General features: G+C 37.7%; 2 non-coding genes across 2 annotated transcripts; both read right to left on the reverse strand.

The window, feature by feature from the left end:
• Window positions 1-22,780: 22,780 nt before the first annotated feature.
• Window positions 22,781-22,854, reverse strand: TRNAF-GAA (transfer RNA phenylalanine (anticodon GAA)). Its single transcript has one exon. It is a non-coding gene; the product is annotated as a tRNA-Phe (tRNA).
• Window positions 22,855-25,189: 2,335 nt separating this feature from the next.
• On the reverse strand, window positions 25,190-25,276 carry TRNAS-UGA (transfer RNA serine (anticodon UGA)). The gene has a single exon. It is a non-coding gene; the product is annotated as a tRNA-Ser (tRNA).
• Window positions 25,277-26,832: the final 1,556 nt, after the last annotated feature.

Consider the following 26,832-nt stretch of genomic DNA (forward strand, 5'->3'; position numbering starts at 1 on the left):
AATGTCTTTCGTACAGCGATCTACGTTGTTCGCATAGGCAACGATAACTTCGAACAGATGTGGATATCCAATTCCGCCAAAAGCAAAAATGCGCAATAGATAGATTTTTGGGCCTTGAAAAGGAAATGGCTGCTTTTACAATTATAGAAACAAAAGATCCAAATCATAACGCAATGAATTCATGTGAATGAGCGTAAGCTCCGTAGCCTAAACACGGTCGGTGCTGACCACATTAAAGGCCAGTTATCTTATTGCGATGGCAAAAGAGGCCAAAATGGTGACGACTGAAAGCTTATCACTAAGCAGCCTTCCCAATCGTATGAGAAGAGAGGTCAATTGGCAAAGCCATACGCTCGTAGATTGTCTTGCGGGGTATAGCTCACATTCAAAATCTGATCGAGAAACGGGGCAACGCCCATGAAGCTCCGTAAACGGAAGGCCTGCCGGGCTGCATGCTCGTGAGTGCAATAGGATTCTTTGAGAAGAATAGGCCAACTTAAAGCCCTAAAATCTTAACCACGAAGGCTTATAAATAAAATGAACATACTTTAGGCATATCGATATTGGCGCAATCAACCATTAAAAATGGGTCTTTGGCAAAAGCCAGTGGTTATTTTAGTTCTTAGGAAGAGCCGTATGAGGCCATCAGTTTCATGTACGGTTCGGAAGCCAAGCTTTATCAGTAATAATGCAGCTTAGGCTAACACTCATATATTGGCTAGTTAGTGATTAGAACCGGGCAGGATGATAATAAATTGTAGTGAATCTAATCTTTTTACCTTGCCCGACACAGCTCGTGAAGGCCCAAAATGGTTGCTCCGCCATCTAAATGGTTCTCGGCTGCGCCTTGAAGTAGACTGGGTAAATTCTTATAGTGACAATAAATACGTACTTGACTCATATTTATGAATAATGGGAAATTGCACACTATTAGCTCATATGGCTAAAGGTTCATGGGTACATAGTATTGAACAGAATCCAGGTTAAGGTGCAAAATCGACTTGAGCCGCGGGAATCAAAGCCAAAATAATTGAGAAGGAGAGCACATAATGTATTGTGCGGCCATTTTTAGGTGTTCACAAAGCTACAGATTCTTGGTGTCGAGCCACTCTTGGTATAGTATCCAATTCTAATCACAGTATATGTAAGCTTGCTAAAGCGGGGTAACGCCGGTGGTTAGGCAGACGTCTTATCGTTCGAGGTGTTGCTATGAATCTGGTTGATTATCTATATGGAGGAGGCGAGGGACGTATGAAAGGAGGTAGACCTTCGGTGTCGCCTTGGGGAAAGCCCACTAAATGTAGTTTTAAAACAGTAGTGAGAAAGCGTAGAAATTAGTTTATGGCATGATTTGTATGAAAAAGCCTTTTTATTGATGCCTGCTTATTTGGTCACAAACAAAAAAATAATGTTGAATTTAGGAATTGATCCTTCTTTTAAGAGAGAACCTATATTTGAGGAAAATGGTTTATGGATAGATATCTTACCAAAAAAGATTGTAGACTCAAAAGTCAATGAAACTGATAAGCCAATCAATGGAACCGACAATTCAATTCTTGAATTGCCATTGTCTAATCTATTAGAGCCTTTATTACAATCTGACAAACATTTGTCATTAATTAGTGCCTTAGAGCGGAACCTACATGAGCTTAAAGAAGAACTACGAATAGAACGTTCCAAACGTAAGAAACTTAAAGAAAAACTTAAGGCTTTAGAGCAAAAGAACGAAGAAGACTTAGAACAAAGGGTACAAGAACGCGTAGCACAAACCTTGAAAGATAAAAAATGGCATGAAAAAGAGTTTGCTTCTATATGAAAAACCTCAAAAATAATCAAAATCAAAACGCTAATAATAAAATATGGCACAAAAGGCAAATCCGATTTCGGTCAGACTTAATCCGAACTATCATTCAGATTCAAGTCGGTTTAGTGAGGGCGACTGTAAAGCTATTAAATGACTTGCCTTAGCATGTCAATCAAAACATTACAGATGTCCGCAACGAAACAAACACAATTTCTTTAAAGGCCACCGCAAGCAACGGAAAGCACCCAAAAAGGCCAAAAAAAGGAACCAGAGCATATCATAAAAGACACTGAAGCTAATTGATTCTTAAGAGTGCTTCAACCGACCGTGTCTCCAAAGCGCAATGAAATATAGATATCATGAACGCAAAGTGCTACAGGGCAACCGGACTTAATTTTTCACCAACATTACAGCCTTTTGGTACATGCGTAGATCGTTGGCGGATGTATTTAGACATAAAAGGTCAGAGCCCTTCGTTTGCCCTGCGGCTTTGCGCGTTTGAAAGCTTCGATAAAGAATGAGAGCATTTAATGAAACCAGTGAACCACGCATCTAACCTGCGGGCTAAGACATGAGACCGACGGGTTGTAGTACCCGTTTACCGATTTTAATCTTAGTTACAAGATTAGCGGTGAGAGGAAAGGAACCTAAATTAATGTACCTATTCGACAGGGACATTGTACACTTAAGCAGTATAGAAAGATCGGATCGATCTTTGGATGGAGTTCGAGACATGCTAATTAATTTTGTTTTTTTAGTCCGGTGATTTGTTGAGAGACTTTGATCTGTAAATCAGTCAAGCTGTCCGATCGTGATGCCTTTTTTAAACAGTTAACAGCTCTAATTGTTCTATAGGAAGTTGCCTGTCTTCATTTCGCTTTCATCTAAGTCTCCTTTGCCATTTGGAATCCGTTTGACTAATATAGAAATGTTATAATTATCAGCTAAACCTCAGCTGATTTGTTTGGGAAACGGCAGCGTTTAGTATCTTATTGTGATAGCTGCGGTGTTGGATAATTTTGTTTCATTTAGCAGGCCTGTCTAAGAGACTTTTCTGTTTACCAAATAGCAGGACACATTGCATGCCTTTTGCGAAGCTTACGGTAAATGAGGGGTATGTTCAGAACCAAGAGCCACGGCTCAATTCCTTATCCATCTGCCGCAGCATTGTTATTTGACTTACGATGAAGTATTGAGTGGGTTTTCAAATACGTTTTGCATGCAAATAGCGTGAAATAAGAGTTTACGAGGTGAAGCACTTGATTCGCAGGCCTAATTTCTATGGCTAGGAAGACTTTTAGTAAAGCTATAATCAAAAAGCACGCAATAACGAGTTCAAATGATAACCTAAAACTAAAAGTAATACAAAGGGCAATTAAATGAGATGGAAACGAAATGGGCAAAACATCTCTAAAGGATAAAGAAAAGGCTCTTTCCCACATTGATAAAAATGAAAATTATTAAAATCAAGCCACATTGTCGTTCGATCACTAAAGAGAAGCAGGTGCAAGGAAAGCAAGTGTTTGTGTTTCCTTTCCTTCGACCCATCATGATATAGGCAACTTGAGTGAAAGAGCCGTATGATAGGCGACCATCTCATACGGTTTGGAGAGCACTTCATTCGGCTTACGCCAGTAGATAAAAGTTAAGTTATTTTATGACTTATATTGTAGTGCCGGAAAGTGATGGTCGACTCTATTTATTATTATAGAGAATTGTTATATTAAAATGTTGATCTTAAAAGGTTTTTTTGTGTCATTCTTTCCAGGATTTTCTCTAGGAAAACAACGAATAGAACTAAAGTAGGGTAAGAGAAGACTAGGTTAAAAGGGAATGGGACTAAAGAGAGGAATCGTGGGATTGAATCTCGTCTTGGTAGGTGTATTATTTATTATTTTCCTGAAAGGACATTCATTCATGTATTCTTTTTTCTGGTTTAATGATGTCCATCATTACTTTTTGGTTGATGATACTGTCGATGATGCCAATTGAAAGGGCGACCGGTTTGGTTTTTATATAAACGTATTGTATAAGCTATTGTATAGAGGCTTTGCACTTACCTTTGCTCGGTAACGGAGGCAAGGACCAAGGCATGTGTAATAATAAAAAATGACTTTAAAGGACTTTAGGCGTTGGCAGGACAAAAAAAGACCATTTTCTGGACCAAAGAGTCTACAGGCTTTGAAGGATAAGCCCAAAGCCTGAAGCGAGCCTGCTTTTGACACGGAGATAAGAGCAAGGGCTCACAAATCAAAGTCTTTCTTAGAACCAGCGACGACAGCTAATCATTAGTACGAAGTTCTGGGGCACGAACGCATGCTGCCTTACCCTATGCCTACCTGAGGTTTCGAATGGTTAGGCTAAATGACTTTACCTTAATTTACTCATAGCACAGAAATGGAAGGGAAAAATAGGAGGAACTACCTATATTATTGGGAACAAAAGACTAAATGACATCCCAACGCAGGGCATTTGATTAAGCAATAGACAAGCCATATAGGAAACAACGGTGAGATCTTTGAAAGGGAAAGCCCTGGAGAGAAATCAGAGGGCCCATATCATTTGCTGACCCCCTAAGGACTTAGAAGTAAGAAAGCACTTAGTGAATGTTAAGTAAAAAAAAAGGGGCCTATGTACTTGTTATGCTTTGAAAGCTAAGGGCAGTTGAAAATTGAAAGAAAATAATTTGATGGGGCAGAAATGCCAAAATGCGCCTTATTGCTTACATAATGAACAAGCGCTCTCGCTGAAATGAAGAGATAGCCTTAAGATAAAGCAGTAAAGTGACTTAGTGGTTTTGATTCGCTTTTAAAGGCAAAAAAATGGGGCAAGCCGAAAGCAAGCAAAAGGCCTTTTATTATACAGAATAAAAGCGATTTAGGACTGTCCCCATTCCATTTAACACTAACTAACTATTTTCTCTTCTGATTAAGTGGTTGGGAATTAAGTATGCTTTTGGAGCCTACTAACTTCGTTCGTAACCTCTTTTTTTTCAGGCGGATTTGATTGGAATTTGAGAAGTTTCTCTTATTCAAAATTTCTTGTGTTAAGGGAGGCTTAAATCAGATTATCCTAGCTGAGCCCCTTAAGCCCTCTTCTTACGAAAATAGGTCAATTCTAAAAAGGAACAATGAAAAGAACCTATTTCACGACTCGGAAAAGAAAGGACAATGTAATGTTCGAAAAAGATCTGTCAAGCGCAAGTAAAAAAGCCGTATGATGGGTGACTCGCATGTTCGGCTTGGAGAGCACTTATTTAGCCTGCATCATTCATTTACATAGGTCGGATAGCGTTTAAGAGACATAGATTTGTTTCTCTGAGATCTACATTTTATCATCATTCAGCTAATCATATAAAAATCTTAAGCCCTCTATCGTTAAGCGCAGGTAAACGATTGACTCTATCCTATTGGCCGGGGAACTGTACAGAGAATAAAAAAATTAGCTAGCGGATACGTCGATAAGGCCTCCGGAAACCCTTTGACAACCGCACCTTTCATGCCTTTGGTTGCGCAATATTATCTCCATGCGAAGAACTAAATTCATTTTGATCCTACTATGGTTAACATAATCGACGACAATCTTTTACTTTTCTCTCCTCTCTTCTTCCGTGGCAAAGATGTTACCCGATTTTCCGGTACAGTGGACAAGAAACAGAACTAATCCGAAGGAAGGAAACGATGCCTGTATATAGCTAATGTCTTATGTGAGAAAGCTAAAAATCTCTGCTGTCGATACTATTGTAATAAAGATACCTAATGTGAACGTACGAAACCTGTAGAAAAGGATTTATGCAGTAGTTACTCTTTTTTAAAAGGAGATGTCCGTTGACGCTTGTATGTAGCGAATGCTTGATTTAAGGGGACTAAGAAGATATGCAGTCATCGTTGCCGGAAAAGGATTAGATCTCGGTGGTCCGAAGTGTAATCCTTTTCACTTGATGAAACAAACATCAATACTTCGATTAAGCCGGTAAGAGTTGATTTTCCTTATTAAAGCGCTTTCTTAATTGCTTAGGAAATAGCTTGGGGACTGGAAAGAAGAAAATTATCTGTGTAAATTCGTGCATCCATATTCCAACAGATTGGAAATTGCGGGTATGTAAGAGGAATCCGCATTTGTTGTTCGGGTTGATTAAATGGTGCAGAAATTGCTTAAACTGAATACACCAGATATGGTTCGACCTCCCTACATGTATTTTCCGATTATATCGATTATGTGAGGGCAGAGGCATTTATTTGTTATGGGATCTCAGGCGTAAAGGTGTGGCTTCCACATTCGGTTTCGATATTCCAAAGGCAGTAATTTTATTTGGACGCTATATTCTTTACGTACAAAGTTTCGGAAATGTTGAAAGGGCAGACGTAAAGGTTGCAGAACGAACGGTACATGACTTAGTTATGGAAAATGTGGTATTAAAAGTTGTTTGCTAGGTCGTATTTTATATTAAACCATTGAAGCAGCACGTCGCGTTATAAGCAGACATTTTTAAAGAAATGGTTAAATACGGGTAAGGATTTTTGCAGATATTTTGATTATTCGTAAACTTACAGAAGTGAGAATGGGCAAAGGAAAAGGGAATCCCATAAGTTGGATGGCTCGTGTGGCGACGGGATAGATTTCATTTGAGATAGATGGTGTGCCTTTGTCAAATGCTTGAGAAGCGGCGAGATTAGCGGCGCATAGGCTATGTGTGTCAACTAAGTTTGTTTACTGGTCGTAATTGCAACGGCATTGCCCACTTCGTAAAGTGGGCGCCCCAAAAAAAAATGGTGTTTAATAACAAACAGTTTTTATTAGGTCCGAAAATTACGAATGTGTGCTTACTATTTAGCTATGGCATAAAATATTGTATTTAGTATAGTTTTCGTTTGAAGGTAGGTTTAGGCAAATCAACTGGCTGGTGCACCAATTTTATTATAGTATCGCAGCTTTAGCCGATATCAAATAGTTAATGACGTTAGAAGGTGCAAAATTAATTGGAGCAGGAGCAGCTACCACGGCCTTGGCGGGAGCAGCAGTTGGTATTGGAAACGCATTTGGTTTCTTGATAACTTCTGTGGTGTGAAATCTTTCATTAGCTAAATAACTATTCGGTTATGTGATTCCAGGTTTTGTCTTGACAGAAGCGATTGCCTTGTTTGCTTTGATGATGGCCTTTTTGACATTATTTGTATTTTAAATAAATTCACCGAATAACGAATGGGTTGTACCTGGAGCAGGGATGGGGGCTTGACTAATTCCTTCCTTCTTTTTGGTTTGGCCCTTTTGACCGAAAAGGTTAAGCATGGTAATTGATCATTTTATTTGAAATCAATAGAAACTAAGGTGTCTTTGGATTTTGGGCAATGACAGATTCGAACCACGTAAACGAGGCACTTTATTGACTGGGCTAATTGCCTTCATTATTTGAGCTAATTGAATAGAGGTTTTTATTTTGTTCAACGGTAGTTAGGATGTAAGGATAGATTCATTTCCTCCTCAAAAGACTGCACCATGATACAGGCTATTGTTTCGTCTTTTGGGACTCAACTAATTATCAATGCCCGTGGCATTCATTGGGATCGTTGGAGCTCAACTAACTAAACTATCGATGCCTATGGCTAACAAATTCATTTTATGCCCAAACAAACACGCAGACATGAGGATTTTTATTTATTTCGATCAAATGGATAAGGAATGTTAGCATTATTAATTAAAATAATCTATTGTATTAACCTTGGCTGCTTTCTGTCTGAGAGCCAGAGCAACTATGCAATTATTTGCGTTATCATAGAAATTTCGTATTTGCTTTATTTTCGAGACGCTATCTGTTTTTTTTTGTTTGATTTTTTTTTGGCATAAGGTAGATAATGAATTTATTTAGGAATTCGTATGCAGGAATCGAAAATGTAATCTGGCTGGTTTCCGATGGACAGAGCAATTTTCATGAATGTTGAGCACATACTTTGTGCCGGCAAAGCCGACGCAAGTTCCTTTTTTAAGTGCTAAAGCGTTTTAGCCTTTTGAACCAAAGCCAATAGGATGTAAATCGATCGACCTTTATCACCCCATATTATTATTTATAAGCCATAGCTTACTTCGATCTTATTTATCCTTCATAGAATCTTTGGAACTTTTTTGGCTGCTGCATTGTTAATTGGTATTTTTTTTTTGAAAGTTGGTCATTTTAGCCTTATTTTTGAAAGTTATTATTAATGTGCCTTCTTCGTTGGAAAGCATTTCCATTGGTTTATCTTAGGCCTAGTAAATTTCATTTTTTTAGCTTTGTCTTATTATATGAGTAATGGGGTTTGTCATTTATGGTAAGATTTCGGATTTATTTTAGATCTGTCTTAAGTTTATATTTTTGGAATCGTGATGTTATTAGTTGCGGTTTTTTTGACTTTTTCGAAATTTATTCAATTTTCCATTTTGTAAGCACGGGGAGTAAGCTAACCTCCCCAGGCAAAGATTCTATTTCGACAAACTAAACCTCTTCATCGAAAAATCAAAAAAAATTGAAATTGATCCTGGCTATGATGGTCTATATGTTGATGGACTGTTTCTATATCTTACCAATAAATAAGTTAATGGACTGTTTCATAATGTTCAACGTGTTGATGGACTGTTTCTCTATCTCATAATACTTACTAATAAGCTGTTGATGGATATGTATAACAATGTGAAAAAGGGATAAGAAAGAACCAAAGGACATTTGTTTTTAAAGAAAAAGAAGAAGATCCAATGCATTGGTTATGGTTTCGGTAAATGCATTGTACCATATTTCTTTCTTAATAAAAAAAGATGTTTCTAATTAAACTGTTTATAAGAGTTAAATGGGACAAATACATTGGTTATGGTTTCGGTAAATGCATTGGCTATGTTTTTGATAAATGCATGGGTTCTGGTTTCAGTAAATATATTATCTATGGTAAATGCATAGGTTCTGGCAATGATAAAATCATATCAAATATGTCTTTCATATAGTCAATCTTATTTGAAAGTAAATACATCGTTTTTTAAATGCATTGGTTCCGAGGAAAGCACTAGTTCAGGAGACTATATCAAAAACCAATAAGGAGAAAAGCCACTAAAAAACCAATAAAAACAGTTGTAATGACTATCGTACTTACCTAAAGCGTTAGCTTCTCGTCAATTCCTTCTATTTTCAGCCATACTTTACTCTCCTGCAATGAATCCTTTGGTTTCCGGTAGATGGAAGATCTGCATGAGCGATACAAGAATTCTTGTATAATAACAATCTTTGGTATCCGGAATGTAAGATGATTCGCCTTGCCAGTGGCCGTTCCGCTTACGGTTGTTAGTAAAAGCTAATAACTTACTAAGAAATCATCATCAACCTTTACGAATAGCCAATTTAAAGCTCTGGCTATTGTCAGAATGCACTGCTGTATAGATTCAATAGCTAGCCGAGAATACATAATGGGTGCCGGTTTTTATTCTTCTCATTGAATTTCATGCATATGGAAGATAGGAAAGAAAACTGAAAACCGAGCAAACTTAGGAATCGTTAAAAGGATTATTTAAGCATGATTTCCTTGTCTCTTTCCTGGAAATTTATCTCGTTAACGCAACTATTATTTTGCTTGTGTATGGAACTTTATTCAGTACTTCTAAGCGATATGACTATCCATTGTTAGTACGCAATGTGACTTGGTTAGGTCTACTTAGTGTTATGCGCCTAGGACGGCACGTTTTAAGAGGCAAAGATTGGAAACTGTTGTCTAAATGGACTCTTTGACCCACAGGAATTGAAAACTGTTGTTGGGAACTATAGCATAGGAGCTATTTACTCGCTGCAGGACTAATTGCGCACAGTAAAAGCAAGGTAACTTTTTTTGATGTTTCGGAAGGCACTTGGGTTTGAACGCTACTGTTTATGTGCGGTCATTTCTTTATAGGTTGTTACGATGAGCGGCTTTCGCGTGCGTGGCGCTAAACGGCGAATTAAGTTTCGGATGTGCAATCCAGGGATCACCTAAATAAATCTCTTATATACCATAACAATTAACTTTGATAGTAATAAGGAATAGCTGTCCAATTTTTGACAACTGGAGCTTTGTAAATCAGTAAGGTGAAAGATCCTGCCATAATGTATTCCAGAAATTATATCAGGCAATTGAAATTGGGCATGCAATAATGTCTTTTGGCATGGATAGTTTTGGGGAAAGGGTAGTGGAAAATAACTTAATGTTTTATAAACGGACGTGCTAGAGCATTTTTAGGATGTTGCACTTATTCGATTAGGGAAAAAGAAATCATATAAAATGAGCAAGCCAGTGAAATATCGATAAGAGCTGACAAATCGATAAGTTCATCTAATCAATTTCGGCTGATGAATCAAATCCATTTCTCCGGAGGTTGGCTAAGAGAGTCGCAATGAGACCTTAACAATCGGATATAAATCAAATAAATTGCAATATATATGGGTTTTCAAACATCGAACTTCCTGGCCTATACAGTGATAATAATTAGGTTATTTTAGCAATTGAACTAACAAAGAGAGCAGCCCAGAGACGAGACTTTTTTAGCTTTGTTTTAAGTATAGGCTCTGGATATAAAATAATAAAGATTTTTTATATCCTTTAAGTGAATGGCTACGTTTAAATCGTTAGACAATATGCTTAGCTAGTAAATTTTATTGCGACACACCCATTTATTAGCCTCATTATATATTTGAAATTGGCGGCTTTAGTGTTCATAGGGATGAAACAACATGATATGAAATTTCATTTATGTCAATGAAACCCCCTTAGTTTATTGTATAACTAAACATTTTCTAATACAAAATAAACCTTTTTGTGGAATATGATTGAAGCCCTTGGGAAACGGGTGCAACAACATTTAATAACGTTAAGTGCATTGCCTGAACACGGCAAATGGACGGACAATGAACGAAGGCATAATATAGGCTATATGCATTGAATATAAAAATAGATGTCCAAAAGGTTAGCTTATGCAAAAAGCACATTCCATTATATACAGGTTTGGTCTTTTTTTGTTTCGTCAATTCTTAGAAGTTATCATAAATGAGCCATATGCAAGGAAACTTGCATGTATGGTTCTGACCGGAAGATTAAAATCTATTTCACCGGTTTCTAATAACCTTTATACTGGTCGCTGCCGGCGCACCTATAATGTTTGCTAATTTACTTTATAATACTTGTATAAAAGATGATTTAACCTATTTTTTTGAAATCTTTTTATTGTTAAGTACAGTTAGTATTCCTGCTATGTGCCTTGATTATTTCGGACGGGAAGGATTAAATGCCCCTGAATCTATCGTGCTGATTCCACTTTCCATCCGCAGCATGCCTTTTATGATTTCAGCTTGTGATTCAATTGCCATGTATCTAGCCATCGAGCCCTAAAGCTTATGTTTTTATGTGATCGCAGCCTCGAGAAGAAATTTTGAATTTTCTACAGAAGCTGGCTTAAAATACTTTATTCTAGGTGCATTCTCTTTTGGAATATTATTGTTTGGGTACGACTGGCCAATTACCGATACACATATTTATATGTATTTTTGTCTATATACGTATAGAGGTTCACATACAAACTATTCTATGTATATATAATTTTATTTGTTAGATAAACATCCTTAAGCAATGTCGACAGGCTGATTGACTATGCAGGGAGATTCGATTTCGATCCATATAAACATGGCCTCTATTTCATTTCACGATGGATAAAGTCCTCAGCGCAGAGTTGGAATTAGAAAGAATAGAGCGGAATAGATATCTTTAAGAGTGGAAGTTCCGGAGGTGTGACCGGCGGTAGGGAGGCACACAGAAATTAAATACTTCGACTAAAGGAGCGACCTTGGCTAGTCTACTAAACCCTAAGCTAATGTTATGTGTTTTCTTGGGTCCTTCCAAGGATCCCTTAAGTGCCCTTATCTTTACTTTCTTTTGGAATGAGCGTGACCGGAGACAAGCTGGGAATGGTCGAAGCGAATGGATATCTATTTCATCGGCTGGAGAGGCCCTCTTTAAGACATTCACTGAGATGTCCACTGGGGCTAGGAACACTTAATTACATAAACTTTTGTATATCTATTATGGATTGCTTTGGAGCATACAATAACCTAAACTAAATTGATCGGACAAATTGAGTCTTCGGCCTTGATCATATAAGCCATTGGTCCGATTTAATGTAAAAAGATGAACTATTTATCGGTTAGGATAAGAGCTGGTGATTACATCTAATAAACCTTATTTCTGTTATTTAAGATTAGACATTGCAGCATTGAGTGGTTAGGTTTTTTGAATATATACGTAAAGAAAATTCCACTGATTTGCTTATAAGCAAAATATCCCCAAATAAAATAGAGAGTACGCTATAAACCCTAACCAACACTCCGCTATGATATAAGGTTATATTAAAAGCTATGAAAGTACGCTTAAGAGCCGTCTAAAGACCCATCTTTTGTCATCGGGCAAGCGGAGTCTGGACAAAAATGTTGTACAATAACTTATAACTATGCTTTAATTAAAAAAAATTACTATATGAGCTGGCTGTTGTGAGGGCAAGGGTCCATTTAATTTGCATCGCGATGCATCGCGAATAAAATCAGCTATCTTTCTTTTACGGTTTGGAAAGCCCATGGTGCAGATTGCTTGGAATCTTAGGACCTAAAAATAGCTTTTTTTGGCTGAATGTAATAAACTTTTTTTCGTCTGCTTGCCATACTTGACCGAATGGATAGGGTGAAAAAATGAAAAGGCAATGCAATTCAAACTTGTAACCAAAGAAAATAAACTGTCGTCTATTTCTATGGAAAGCAAAATTTCATTAGACAACATTTCCAAACCACCCGTATACGCATACACGAATAAATAAATGTCTAATCATAAATATATCTATAGACATAAAAAGAAATCTATTCGCATATACAAATATTCTTGTGCGGTTGTTCTTTGAGACCTTTTTGAGGTTGACTTGGTGTCTCTCTATTGAGTTATCTCCATGATACGCGCAATATTATTATGGCTTATATGCGTTGCGAAGAGGAACTGAAAATGGATTAACCTAAGAGATTTAAATAAAGCAGGTTTTCTCTCTTTTGCCTCGGAAACGCTGGCAGACAGAAAGGCAAGCAAGATTAGGATCCATTTTTGCAATAATATCAATATATGTTAGGATAAGAACAGCAAGGAGTGCTTCATGTCAGTTATGATAGATAAGTTGGGAAGGAAGAAAGACAAATCGGCCAATTATATCCTGTATGAAAAAGAGATAGCTTATTTGATGACTAAAGCCGGCAAAATTTCTGTGCATCTGATCTGGCTCCGTATTTTTGGAATGATGTTTTGTGTGCTGATGAAACCTTATTATGTTTGCAAGGTTTCAAATGTGAAGGTGCAAAACCATTTGGCTATGAGATATCTATGGGTTATAAATTATGGGCTCTTGTTTTTACGCAAGTATCATTAGAAACAAATAGTCTTTAGCTTAGCACGCAGTGAGCTTGAAAAAACGGAAATAAGATTAGACACTAGAAAACCACTTTATATTGCCGGAGCAAGTGAGCCAGAGGCTCCAAGGTGCTATCGGCAACTTATTGATTTTGTTGGGTGTCCTGAAAGAAACTCTTTTATTTGTTGCCGCTAAGGGGGGAAGCCCTTAGTAAGCGCTATATGTCAATTTTATGATAAGCCATAAAATGCATAACGTTTTAAAACGCAAGTTCCCGGCCGGAGGTTCCCTCCAGATTTTCTGGTGTTCGTGCAAGCCGTATGCGACAAAAGTCGCACGTACGGTTAAGAGGTGGTTTACTTTTATATCGGCTGGAGGTATGGTTAAAAGTTTACGTTGTCCTATTTGTTCTATGATTTATGGGTTTACCGGAACTACCAATTTTGAAGAATCGGCGAAAATCTTTATTGGATATGAAATCACTTCGTTTGATGTTTAGTCCAGTGGTATTTTTATGGGGATTTTATTTATTGCGATAGGGTTTTTATTTAAAATTACTGCAGTTCCTTTTTGGGCGGCCGTAAGATGGTTTATGGGCAAATATTGTAATCAATTTTGGTACTATTAGGGCACTTCGTTTGTGTCAGGGCATGGAACTTATCATTGCCTCGCAAGAGTATGAAACTATAGCATGTCACAGAAGCGCGGTTGGGGGCTCAGAGTACTTATTGCGCGAGCTTTATTGTGTTATATGAGATAAGCCTGTCTATATGGCAAATCAAAGTTATCTCCTTTATCTTTTAGTTGACTGGCTATCCAATGAACTCATGTTCTAAGCACAATAAAAACATGCGAACAAATGCCGGTGCACTTTTTGCTTGTCGAGGTAAAATGGCGATAAGGTATAAATTAGACAAATTATAAGCAGCTCTATAAAAGCCAACTCCTTGCTTGCTTAAAGACAATTAACGAAACGGGATCTCAAGACACCAGGACCATAAGCTATATCGGCGAAATCCAAGGGTAAACTAAATCCCCAATTGGCGATCATAGGACCTTTAGTACCCAATCAAAGCTTCGTCTCATTTTGGTCTTTGTTTCACAAGCTAACCGAATTGGATAGGTGGCTTGGAAACTATCTGATTTGAATGGCTGGTTAGGAAACTGCAGAGCGCATAAGAAACTATTTTGTTTCATAGCACTCAAAAAAAGGAAGTAACGAATTCTTTTAGTTTATTTTGTGACTGTGAAAAACTGACCTTTTCTCTTCACCCTTTGTTTATGTTTGTTTTTGGTCAGAGTTATATTGAAATAACGAAGCTACCTTATTACAAGTAATGCCGTCGTATGTCAGCGGACTTGTTTTTTTAGTTTTGCTTCGCCGTCGTTTGGCTTTTTTTTTTGGGTGATCAGATATGGGAAGCTTCCTTTAGACAAAAAGGCCCAAAAGAATCGCAAGGGAAGCGTCGCTTTAGCGTTATTGATTCTTTTTTTCGAAATGCTTTGGATGTTGACAAAAAAAAGTAGACTCCTTTGCCTGATTGCCTATTTCTTAATTTTGAAAAGTGGTGTAAGGGTTTGAAAAATAAAAAAATTTACTGTTGCTGATAACTCCAAATAGTCCTGTAAAACAATTCCTTTGCGGTTTACCGAGACCAAATAATTACCTGTTCATAGGATACCTTATCTATTTATTTCACATCATATCAATTTCAAACGCTTAGTAGGTGCTGGCAAGGCACTTAGGATAAATCTTTCCGAAGGCTAGAAAGCATAAAAAAGCTTCTGTAACACTCTCCCATGAGTTGAAGGCTCTGAACCGAACAGAGGCTCTAGCCCTGACCCGGTTCATTGACTGGTTGGGAAGCAGTGTTTTTTTAAGGAAACCAATGATACATTATCGTCATTGGCAGATTTGTGATCTATAAACCAGGTTTCATTTTGGACCTAGAGAAACACTGGAGATAATGGAAGGGAAGAGGTTTATTTATATTAAATGATTTCTATTTATTTGAGTTTAATAAAGTCGTTCTCAGTGACCCGATTGGTTATATTTGACAACGTGTAGAATGGCTAAAAACAGTGAACTTTTGATTTTATCTGATCTAAATGTCGTAGGATTAAAAAGCCGTACGATAGGCAACGATTATGTACGGTTTGAGGAACACTATAGTAAATCATTGCGGAATTTCCCAAGTGTTTAGCTAGGCAAATTAGGACTAGATGGCTACGGCATGGTCTAATTAATGATTTACTTTTGACTCTATATGTATGGGCACCTGATGTATACGAGGGTTCACCTGCTTCAGTCACGGCATTTTTTTCTATTATACCTAAAATATCTATTCTTGCTAATATGTTACGTGTTTTTCTTTATAGTTTTTATGACCCAACATGGTAATAACTCTTCTTTTTTTGCAGCATTGCTTTTATGATTTTAGGAGCACTGGCTGCTATGGCTTAAAAGGGAGTAAAAAGACTTTTGGCCTATAGTTCTATAGGACATGTAGGTTATCTTTTGATCGGTCTTTTACGTGGAACCATAGAAGGGATTTAATCATTACTGATCGCTATATTTATTTATGTATTAATGACTATAAATGCATTTGCTATGGTTTCAGCATTACGTTAAATTCGTATCAAATATATAGCGGATTTAGGCACTTTAGCAAAGACTAATCCCATTTCGGCTGTTGCCTTGTCTATTACCATGTTTTTATATGCAGGAATATTTCCGTTAGCCGGTTTTTGCAGCAAATTTTATTTATTTTTTGCTGCTCTAAGTTGTGGGGCTTACTTATTAGCCCTAATAGGAATCGTGACTAGCGCTATTAGTTGTTGAGCGGCCGAAATGGGTTGTCTAAAGGCAGTATAGAAGACCTCAACACGAGGTCGTGCACCGGACACATAGCTTACTAACACGTTGCAAGACAGATGAGAAGAACGCATCTATGAAAGGACAAGTAAAGGGATACCGTTAAGATCTCATGAACTTACCCAAGATCCTTATACGAGTCCGCTGTGATCATTCTACGAGATGGACCTGAGTTGTCGTGAATTGAAGTACCCTTTGATGTAATAATACTTTCAATTGCAATGTGTGATTACCAAAGTACTCTTTGCCGGCGGTCGAAATAATGCGAGCTGGACAAAGACAAACAGAGCAAATTACCCATATTATTGGGGACAGGAAACAAATCAACATCTTAAAGTGATCATATAGCCTATAGGAAATAACGGCGAAGTCCATGTAAGGGAAGAAACCCGCAAAAAGAAGCACCAAGAAACTAGCGAAGCGCATAAAAGAGGCTTTGCGTCTATAGGGCCTTTTTTGTTTATGGATTAAGCAAATTCAACTGAAAAGAAGCTACGAAGCCAAGCGCGCTCAACAGCGTTTCCTAACAGGTTCCAGGGATGTGCGAAAATCAAGAACCAAATCACAAGTAGATAAAAATATTTATTTGTATCTAAGTTTACACATATGAAAATCTACATAATGATTAATTAATATCTATATCTTTTTAAAACGATTTAAACACAAATAAATATTCACATAAATATACATATATATATTTATTTATATGAATATCGCCATATCTGTGTCTATTTTGATTAACTTATTTATAGATCTATTTTATTTTCCGTCCATCGTATAGAAATTATTTTCCTTTGACTATTCATCACGCCTAGCGCTTTAAAGGGCCCTACAACGGATGACAGAGGACCCATAGTACTTGCCTATCAGCCTTTTGCATTGTTTTTGTTTTTTGAAAAGCAGCATTGGAATCATGATTTAGTCGGCAGAAAGGGGCCTAAGTGGCCATAGGTTTAAATGGATTATACTTTATACATTCACTATGTTTAATTTTTGATTTATTGGAGATGCTTGACCAAATAGGTTTCAGTAAAAAATGTAATTTTTATTAGGCTTTCCGGACAAGACTACAATTGGGCCTTGTCAGTTTCGCTGGGTCATGGCGTGTATGAGGACCTAAGATACCCTAGCTTCTATAACATCGAAACTAGACAGTTAACGGTACATCATTGAAGCGACTGAAAAATCGTCAAGGGTGTCTTTTGGGGGATCTTAGTGGGATAAAGTTTCGGGGAGTGAGGAAAGGGCTTAATAAATAACTCAAAGAAAATTATTTCCCATACGAGCAAAGAAAAAGGAAAAGAACGGGTCAATGAATTCGATTGAAAAGGAATCGAATCCTTGCAAGGCAGGCTCGTTTCTTTCCCTTCTTGCTCTCTCGTCCATAAAGCTAACTAAGCGATTTGAACAAAAACGGTGCAAAACTAACATCTAAAGCAAGTAAAGTAGGCAAGCCGTATGACGGGCAATTTTCTTTTACGGTTCTAGGAGGACTAAGTGCCCTGAAATATGCACGAGAGGTTACTCTATTTTATTATATATGACTGGTGAAAATTATGTATTTTGATACGCCTAGAAAATGGATTTTATATAGACTAATAGATTATGAGAAATCGTTGCTACTAGCTATTAGTTTCTTGTCGATCAGCTTTTTTTTTCTATATCTTTCCCCGATCTTTCTAGTTACCCATGGAATGGCATATTGTTTATGCATTTAAGTAGAACAAGCGGAAAATCAATCTCGGACTAGGCTATGAAAGCTAGAGAAGTGTGCTTTGGTCTAAATCCAAGCAACCCGGGAGAGTGGCTGAGTGGTTAAAAGCGACAGACTGTAAATCTGTTGGAAACCCTTCTTCGCAGGTTCAAATCCTGCCTCTCCTAATAAAGTATTTGAACCTTTTCTTTATTCTTAAATAGCTTTCTTGCATTTAATGGGTGTTGGGACAGACCCAAGCACTAGATAAGATTTGAATGCTTAAATAGCATTTTTCGAAAGGAGTTTAAGCGAGTTCGTCGCAAACCATTTATTCCCAATCAAGGGCGCCTTTCCTCCATTCGATGAGAAAACCAATAGTCAAAATCCAAACAAATAGCATCATAGACCAAAATCCATACTAACCTATCTTTTCTAAAAAAACTGCCCAAGGAAATAAAAAAGTTACTTCTAAATCGAAAATAATAAATAGAAAAAGGACCAAATAAAATCATATATCAAATCGACTTCTAGCATCACTAAAGAGATCGAACCCACGCTCGTAAGCTGACAATTTTTCTGGATCTGCCGTTTTTTTACCTGTAAATGTAAAAGAAACCATGATTAGGATAAAAGAAAGTAGCAAACTGAAGATAAAACAAATTGCAATAGGTGCAAACTCATCCATCGTTAAATACTTAAACAGAAAAGGATAAAAATCCACCACAGACGGCTCTAACGTACTACAAATGCTAGGCCATATATAGATTAGCTGCTGTATGCAAGCATCAGACGTTTGTTGGGTATCTCTTAATAAAGGCAGTAGCTGTTTGACTGTCTGCGGATAATAATTATCCCCCATTTCATGGTATTTACGAATGCATAAATTGGCTTTCCTTACAAATCCAGTAAAAGGTTCACCATAAGGGGAACCCTTGGATAAATAATCTCTTAGATTAGGTAATATTACCTGATGTAATTCATTTAAGGGTCTCGCCAAAGCTTCCCTTCCCGTGCTGTTATCGTTTTCAGTAAGGTATATAATATGATTAAGATGAGCGTCGAAAGAGTTCTTCAATGTCTGATATTCTCTCAAATTTCTAAGCAATGGATCCATATTTTCAATTTTTCTTTAAAATACTTAGGTATAGCAAAGACTTACTTAAGCTCTGCGGTCTGTTTCTGATGTTTATGGATATTCTTTGAATAATTTAAGAAATACAACAAATAATTTATATCAAATAGAAGAAAGAATTGATAATAATTTCTTAAAATTTATTAAGGATATCTGATCGTGTATCAAGAGGTAAATCTATTGAAAATATAGATGTTCCAGAAATGGTTAATAATGTAATCAAGAAAGACCATTTTTATTTGAGTCTATAGAAACAAATACAGTATCTACTCAAACTGAAAATATTCAATTAGATAATATTAATTGAATATATCCTTATTCAAAGCCAGTTCTCGTAACCTTTATTCAAAGCCAGTTCTTGTATCCTTATTTAAAGCCAGTTCTCGTAACCTTTATTCAAAGCCAGTTTTGACCAAAATATTCACCTTATCTTACAAAATTGATGTCAAATGACCTTTTTATTAAAAAAAAGAAATATGGCCAGATGGGTTTAGAGCGAATTTTTTTTTTACAACAAAGATTGCTATGGCGCAACCCGTTTGGATTGGCCGAATAGGTTCTTATTAATCGATTGTTATTATACAAGAATTCTTGTATCGCTCATGCAGATCTTCCATCTACCGGAAACCAAAGGATTCATTGCTTTTCCTTTTTTGTCGAACTTGTATAAACACAACCCTATTTGCACCTATCAGTTACGAACTTGCTATTGTTATGAAAGACAACCCCTAGGCTCAGTCACAGCAACGAGTACCGAACCGTCGTTCCCACGGCTACAGTACCAGGAGTTGCTGCTGAGCCAGCCCGTTCAAAACAGTACTTCTGTCTAGCAGAAACTATTAGCGACATCCCTAGAACAGTATTCGTATCGTGAACCAATGGCCACTTTTCCGGTCGAAGGAAATGCCTAATAAATAGTCAAATACTGCACTCTTTAGCTACTGTACTCCGGAAACAAAGTAAGGGAAAGCCCCGTACGTCAAGAGCTGCACTGCTATGAATCAAAGACTGTCTGCTCGCCGTTTCCGGCCAGTATTGCGGGTTCAATGGCTTTATACGAATTAGCTGTTTTTGACCCATCCGATCCCCAGAAATGGAAATTGTTAATACTGGCACTGTACCTTAAGTGGGAGATGGAATAGCCCGCATTCATGGTTCGAACAAAGTAATGGCTGGAGAATTGGTAGAATCTGAAGATGGTACAGTAGGCATCGCTTTGAATTTAGAATCTGATAATGTTGGCTAAGTACTGATGGGCGATGGTTCGACCATACAGGAAGGGGGTTCCGTAAAAGCAACGGGAAAAATTGCGCAAATACCAGTTAGTAATTCTTTCTTAGGCCTTTAAGCCAGTAAATGCTTTGGCCCAACCGATCGATGGAAAGGGTCAAATCCCAGCTTCTGAGTCTAGATCAATTGAGTCTCCCGCACCATATGGGAATTATTTCAAGACGTTCCGGTGGCGGAAAACGACCCGAATCTGCAGGAATTCGGGAAGGTTGAAGCAATGGCCAAACCTCCTTGAGGCTACAGCAATAACGTCATAAGCAATGACACTTAACTAAAGCACTTTATCCTCGCTTTCCACCTTTTATCTAGGGTTAGGAGGATCACGCGCCATAATGCCGGATCTCCATCTTTCTTTGTTGGTTGCTCTCCAGTCGCAGAATTATGAATAGTTTCACTAAAAATAAGTTTATTGGCTTGAAAAAAAAAATGAACCAATCCTTTAGCCTGGCAACCTGTACTATTTTTGCTGCCTCCAGCAACCTGTTGCAACTAACTTCATATTCAGGATGAAACAAGACAATTATGCCAGATAGTAAGGAATTACAAGTTTTCTGCACTAGAAAAAGCTAATAAATGGACTCGACCCATTATATATTTTTCCAGTAGTCATTTTAGGGACGTTTGCATGTACTGTGGGTCTTGCGGTTCCGGAACCATCAATGATTGGTGAACCAGCAAATCCTTTTGCGACTCCATTGGAAATATTACCCGAATGGTACTTTTTCCCTGTCTTTCAAATACTTCGTACAGTTCCCAATAAATTATTGGGGGTCCTCTTAATGGCGTCCGTACCGGCGGGCTCGTTGACCGTTCCTTTCATAGAAAATGTAAATAGGTTCCAAAATCCGTTTCGACGCCCTAAAATCTTAACCACGAAGGCACCCGCTTGCCCAAAATAAAATGAATTAGCCGGATTGCTGCTTTATGACACTTGCTAGACCTATAAAAAATGTTATGATCTCCAGACCTATAAAAAATATTATGATCGCAGAAAACAAACATAATCAATGCGATATAGCCAGTCTTTGCTATGGCATGCGATAAGCCATATTCGCGATCAGCTGCATTGTCTGGCCTGGCAAAGCAATATGCAGCGATGGCAAGCGATTGGCGCGTAGGCCTTTTAGATAGAAAGTAACGAAAACATGCAGAGACAGGAATCAGCCAAAGAGTGCGGGAGATTGATTGCAATACTTATCAGTCAAATAGTTAGAAAGTTGGCCTGCTATGATTTAACGGTGCTAACCAAGTGGAAGAGCCGTCACTCTTAGGATAAGAGTGACTCTGTGGGATAACAAGCTGATCAAAACATCTTAGGGAAGGTTTAGCACCTCGATGCTGAAAGCCATAATCAATGCGCTAATGCCTTTTAGTTAGCGTGCTATGATAATATATATTTATTAATCTGGTTGTTTTTTTTTACCATTATCTTTGTCCCTGCAATCATGATCATTAACCGGATTATGCGGTTTCTTTTGTTTGCATTTCTTATAGCTATTATTTGAATTAGTATCTTGGAGTGAATTGCAAGTTTGTTGCTTAAATTGGCTTTTATCTAAAGCTTTTATTTTTTCAGCAAATATTCTTTGGTGGTTAAAGTATTTTGTAAAGTTAAGAAAGATCCGTAACCATATTTCTTTTTCAATAATGCAAATGCAAAAACGGGCTCAATAAGAATCTGTTTTTCTGGAGTTCCAAAGGCTAGCATGACATCGTTATGTACGTAAAGACCTAGAGTGTGGAAACCTAGAAATAAGCTAGCCCAACTTAAATGGGATATTATTGCTTCTTTATGCTCCAACATTCTTGACAATACATTGTCTTTGTTTTGTTCCGGATCATAATCCCTAATGAAGAATATGGCCCCTACCATGATAAACCCAGCAATATATTGGTGATGGGTATAAAGTGGGTGGTAAAATCTTGTGCTATAAAAGCATAAGCAGGTAAGGCGAATCCAAACAGCAAACAAAGCACAACTATGATTCGTTTATAGGATTTGAACCCGGTTCGAAGCCATTCCTTTGACACCTTAAACTGGCAAATTCTACCGTTTCCACTGCTTAAGTTTTGTTCAATCCATAAACACGTGCAGTTCCATCCCCGACCGTTATCACTCAACCGGTCTCATCCACTGACAATTTAGTATAATAGTCGGTAATTCTTCTTTCCAGGATGGTTATTTTGTTGTTCTAGCTTTAAACAATCTCATTTTTTCTTTGATTTGCGTTTCTCTCTTCTTCAATGCCATAAACGTTCAAGAGCTAATGCATATTGAGCAATTCTTCCTGCATGTCCACTGACTTGTAGCCGGAACATTTCATCATAAAAGGCCTCTATTCAGGGCGGAAGGGTTAAGGACCTACCCGGTGTAAGGTCCGAGACTTAGGCAATAAAATGAAATGATCACTTTTGGCATCGTTTGCAAATAATATCAAAATAAGATTAATGTTAGGATCAAACAAATAGAGAGCTCTGTAGCTTTAGCTAAGACTCATAAGCTGCGGGTTTAATTGCATTTAGTATATAATTGTCCAGAGATTTCAATCTAATAATTCGCTATGTTTAGAAGTGGATTTGAACCACTGACCCAAGGATTTTCAGTCCTTTGCTCTAACCAACTGAGCTACCTAAACCATAAAAGAAATCATTGCCAATTATTATTACGTTATCTCTAAAGATTGTTAATTCATTTTGCATCTGTTAGCATTGAATCCGATCTCTCTGTCCTGATTCTTGCCAATATGAGACGGAGGTTTCTTGACTTACTTAACAGACAAAAAAAGGCAATCTCTAGTTAGTAAAGCGTTTCGAGGTAGCTCGCTGAGACGAAGCGGTTCAATTGATTCCGCTACTTGCCTACTCTTGGCGCTGCTAAGAGGTGCCCTGTCTGTGAGTTCTACCCCTATGAGTTATTAAATGGTTGTCTCTCTTTCCTAGTTTTCATTGGAGCTGGACGTGGCTATCCAAATAGCCACTTAATGTTAGAAAACGAAACAAACTTCATGATTCTTTGGGCCCGGGTCCGTATTCCACCGAAGCCACAGTTTCTTGTGATAATCGATTCGTTTCAGTTGTTTGGCCCTGAAAACTTGTGACTTGCAAGCAAAAGGACTTTCGGTCTTAGGTTTTAGAAATCCTTCCCAATAGTCAATGCGTGAATACTGAAAAGCATATCTTGGGTCAGTACGGGAACCAGATCGTGTTAGATAAAATAAATTAGGATAACGAGCCGCTTCGATACATGGACAGTCCCCGGATCACAAACCAATGGATGTAAGCGAATGGCGCGTCAGAAAGTTAGCTTGAATACCTAATCTATGTCACTCCATCGATTCTGCCGCCTTATGGGATGACCAGATTGCAAGCGAGAGGTCAGATTACGAATCACTCGGTAATCCACATTGGTGTAACAAAAAAGATGGACCCACGACCCGCAATCCAGATTCCCATAAAATCGCGCAACAAAGACGACTTTTTTGTTTGTAAGGTCTGTTATTGACATAGTTGCCCACGTATGCTATCGATGAGGGCATCCATAGCTTCCTAGACGAGATGACCACGCCCCTAAAATCAGACCAGCACTTCATCCGGCACTTTAGGCGATGAAGCGCGATGTGGAAAGGGGGATAAGAAGCAATCTTATCTACTTTGGAGTTTACGCCTGATGGATTATTCAATCCATATTCATACGATGCAGCCAAGTAAGTGGGGCTAGCGCCCGCAATTACAAAGAGTAATGGGTGATAGGGACTGAAGGAACGATGGCTGGCTAAGTAAGTGGTAACTTTTCTTTTTAGGGATCCAACGTTTGGAATTTTCCAATCGCATAAAGGGTCGAACGCCATTCAAATCGTTGCACTTTGCCTTTCCCTCTTCCCTTCAGTCGAGTGGCTGAAGCCCCTCTTCTTTTAGTCAATACGCTAAAGCTCCTCAAAGCTTTGCTTTGCAAAGCAGAGCAAAACAAAGTAAAGCAAAGCAAGCAAGAAAGTCTATAAAAAATAAATAAAAATAGCATAACGAATGAGGGACATGACAAAAGGATTGGCCCTTCAAAACATTTCAATATTACGTTTTATAAGCACCTTATTGTAAGTAAGTAAGTTTTTGTGTTCCAACATTATGTTTTTGCCAATACCTTGCGTCTTAACATTATATTTCTAATTATTGCATGCTGAAAAGTTTAGTCTTTGCGTTCTCACGTAGGATATAGCGATTTCTAAACACCTTGCCGTTTAGTTATTGCATTTTCGTCACGTCACGGGTTCGCGATTTCTAAGTATGATTTACTTTAAAGCTTACCATTTAAAAAGCGCAAAATACCATTGAAAGCGAAAAGGCTAAGCTTACCTTATTGTATTGAAGACGTTGCTTATCTTTGAAAAAAGTCGATTAACGATAGCCCAAGCAAAAATACCTTTTTGATTTGAATAGACGTTGCCGACAGCTCGTGCCTATAGGTGTTGGGTTGAGTCCCATGTTGCCGTTGCCATTACCATTTTTAGAACCTGGCAACAGACTTTTACAAAGGTGATAAGCCGGAGGAAGATGAGATGACGTCAAATCAGCATGCCCCGTTATCTCTAGGCGACGCATGTGCTACAATATTGCTAGAGATAAAGAGTCGCGAGGGCGTCCCTGGGTCGTACGTCTCCGCTTATATTGGTTTTTTACGTATACACTTAGTCGCAGAAAGCAGTGTAATCAAATGCCTAAAGGTATTCAGGTTGCCGGGATTGGGTTTATGGTGGTCCACATGCTGATGGACCTCCCAAAATGTTCCTTTCACCCGTTTGATTGCCAAGCAGCTTGTTATCGTTACTCGATTGCTCTTGAGTCGTGGTTTCAGGGGATGCAGTGTCGAATGGTGGCAAAGCGATTTGGCTTGGCTCTTAAAAAGCTAGCTTTCCCAATCAAGTTAGAGGGATGAAAAACATACTACATAAAAATGCTAACTTCTAACCATACTTACGGATGAAGAGGGATTCGAACCCCCGGTATTCAAAAGAATACTTCGGTTTTCAAGACCGACTCTTTAAACCGCTCAGACATCCATCCATTTTTTGGCAAGATTATGAGCCATCAATAATCAACCAACACAGGTTTTTGTAAATTACATGCAACACAAAAGAAAAACAAATAGGTCATATTGGCTGGGATGGGGGCCTAATTGATTTCTTTTTTTTCTCATCACATCTATTTTGGATAACACTGGTTAATAGATTCCTTTTTTTTAAGCTCAGTTATCTTTTTTTGCTTGTGTAAAGACAATCACTATGTTACGCTTTATTGAACACAACAACTAACATAAGGGTTTCTGTGGAAACTAAACTATAGGAATCCTTTCTAGCAAGTAACTAAATGGCTTGGCAAACCTCTAGCAAAGCTTTGACAGTTACGGGCTCCGCTTGACCTTTTCCATTGGCCGTATGGTCGACCAAAATTGATTGCGATTACTGAGGGCAAAAATTTCAAATTGCAGCCTTTTTGCTTGCCAGGTTACGATCTTTTGTCTTGACGCAGGCTATAGCCTAAATTACAAAGAGCTACAAAAGCATGCTGACTTAACGTCATCTCCATTTTTTGTTGCTTTCCATAATACATTGAAATTACTGTAATTTTTAAAGTAGCAATAAAAGGAATATCAGCTAAAGCAACGCATTGCATTGCTTAATAGTTTTAAGTTATCATTTAATGTAATCTACTTTAAGTTTGCAATAAAACAAAACATCAATGATAACGTTGCATTGTGGGATAATAAAGGAGATCTCTGTGATCAAGAAGAATGATTCGTAATAGCTTAAGTTTACTAGAATAACTTTACATGAGTTTGCAGGGGAGAGACAGAAATGTAAAGCTCACCTTTGAAATAACGAACTGATAAGCCTCAAAAGCAGATGTGTCACCTTTTTGTGGCTTCTATAGCGAAAAAAGGGATTCGAACCCTCAACCCCAGCCTTGGCAAGGCTATACTTTACCATTAAGCTATTTTCGCTGGCTCTCTTTGCACCTTGGCTGTTGAGTTAATTGGAATCATTGATTTGCAATTGACAGTTGATTTTGGCAAGTTCAGACCACCAATCTTAGGAAAGGCAAAAATTTATATACGAAACCACGTAAAATGTTTCGCCTTTCTTATCCCCTACGAGAATCGAACTCGTGTTTTCGACATGAAAAGACGATGTCCTAACCATTAGACGAAAGGGACTTATAGGCAGGCACCTGGCCTTATATTTTATGATCAAAATCCTGGCTGAGGATTCGTTAGTTGCTAATGTTTAAATAGTTCTAAGATTTGACAGTAAATAAGTGTGCTAAGGCATTTGCTTTATTACTTTTGTATGTTTTTTGGGCATGTGTTTATTTGTTTACTGGCTATTCTCAATATATGTGAAATTGTTGTCGGTTTATTAAACCATCTAAGCATTGAGTAGAGGACACCATTAAGAACCAAATCGGCCTCATTTAGCATATCACGAGCATTCAACACGGAATTGATTATTATATATTATTGTACCTTTAGTAACTATATCCGTATTAGATATTCTATTTTATCATCTGAAACAAGTAAGAAGATCTAATCCATATTCAACTTATTAAAGAATGTTAAAAAA

Source organism: Lygodium microphyllum, unplaced genomic scaffold, assembly GCF_053477565.2.
Source record: "Lygodium microphyllum isolate KBCC unplaced genomic scaffold, Lygodium_microphyllum_v1.1.10 scaffold_42, whole genome shotgun sequence".
Lineage (NCBI taxonomy): Eukaryota > Viridiplantae > Streptophyta > Polypodiopsida > Schizaeales > Lygodiaceae > Lygodium > Lygodium microphyllum.